The following is a 1,641-nucleotide window of genomic DNA, read 5'->3' on the forward strand; positions in this document are numbered from 1 at the left end:
TTCATTTACCTGACTATAATGCATTCATTATATTCCCGTCCTCGCGCCGTAGTATAGTTCCGACCGTTTCGCGATAGTTTGCGTACCGAGCTATACTTCAAGCCGCGGGATTATAGCAGAGAAGAACGCACGTGAACCGAAGAAGACCTGTGCCCGTGCGACACGGCACAGGTGCGTGATTAGCGCGCAAACAACCGCATACCGCACGCCGACCCCGTACGGACCATAGGCCGCTCCGGGGTATAAAAGCCGAGCGATTTCGGCAGTCGGGACCAGTTCCTTCTCTCGAGCTCGAGGCAGTGTCTCGGGCTAGATAGGTCCTACGGTGCTAGAGGCGTTGTCTCGAACACCACTTCCTGGCCATCCGGCCGAGGCGTTGTCTCGGCAAGACCTGGTGCGAGAGGCGTTGTCTCGGACGCCATCCTGACCTTCCGGTCGAGGCGTTGTCTCGACAAGTCCCGGTGCTAGAGGCGCTGTCTCGAACACTACTTCCTGGCCGTCCGGCCGAGGCGTTGTCTTGGCAGAACCCGGTGCTAGAGGCGCTGTCTCGAACACCATCGTGACCGTACGGATCGAGGCGATGTCTCGATCCTCTCCGGCACTTTGGTGCACACCGCCTCCGTCGGCGCTATGAGCCCGGAGATCTAATCGGCCGTTGTCACTGCCACATCGATAAACAGTCGTTCTCACGACTCAAACGGCCGTTGTAACCGCCACACCGAAAACAGTCGTTCTCATGACTCAACCGTCCGTTTTCACGGCTTGGAACATCAGCAATACGTCCCCCGTGTAAATACACCCCGTAAGTCTTAAGTTAGTTATAAGTCCGCCGCGCCGCCCNTTATTTTCCGCCGCGCCGATTGAGAAACACGATTCGAACCTCCGCGAACCATTTTGTACGGGAATCACCGCGCCGATAAAGCCGATTCGTCTAAATATCCGTTGTAAATACCGTGCTAGTTTTATCCAATGTAAATATTATGATTAATTGAATAAACCTCCACTACATTACAGCATTTAAAACACCGAGTGTCGCAATTTCACGCCTTCCGCTCTCCGATCCTTGGCGCCGACCGAGCTGTCCGGCAAGGCCGGGCAAAGCCGATAGAAAATCGGCTCCGTTACATGGCGCNCGAACAGGGACCGTTTTTTTTTTTAAGCCCGGTAGAAATTGCGACACTGAGNGCGCGTGATGCCAAGCACGAGAGTTTGGATTCATGTTCTCTCAAAAGAGGAGTTAATTGAAACTTTACGGGAATATCACTTCGACACCTCCGGTTCAAGTGACGAGTTGCGGAAACGACTCAAAACTTTTGCCGACCGTAACCCGAGTATATTTTCCCACGAAGATTTAATCGGTGAACCGAGCGAAATTCCAACCATGACCGAGCCTACCCCGACGCCACCTCTACCAATAGGAGAGACCATGAACCTGGTCAGAAAATGGGGATGTCGCTTTACCGGAAAAGATCTCCTCGCGTTCCTCGAACGCGTAGAAGAGCTCCGGAGCGGCTATGGGCTCTCCTACAAGCAGTTACTCCGCTGTGTGCCCGAATTAATATCAGGGGAACCACTACTATGGTATCGTAACAATCGCGAGTCCTGGAAAACGTGGGAAGACTTCGTAGCTGCCTTCCGCTT

Source organism: Pseudomyrmex gracilis, unplaced genomic scaffold (genome assembly GCF_002006095.1).
Source record: "Pseudomyrmex gracilis isolate BER0280 unplaced genomic scaffold, ASM200609v1 scaffold_451, whole genome shotgun sequence".
Taxonomy (NCBI): Eukaryota; Metazoa; Arthropoda; class Insecta; order Hymenoptera; family Formicidae; genus Pseudomyrmex; species Pseudomyrmex gracilis.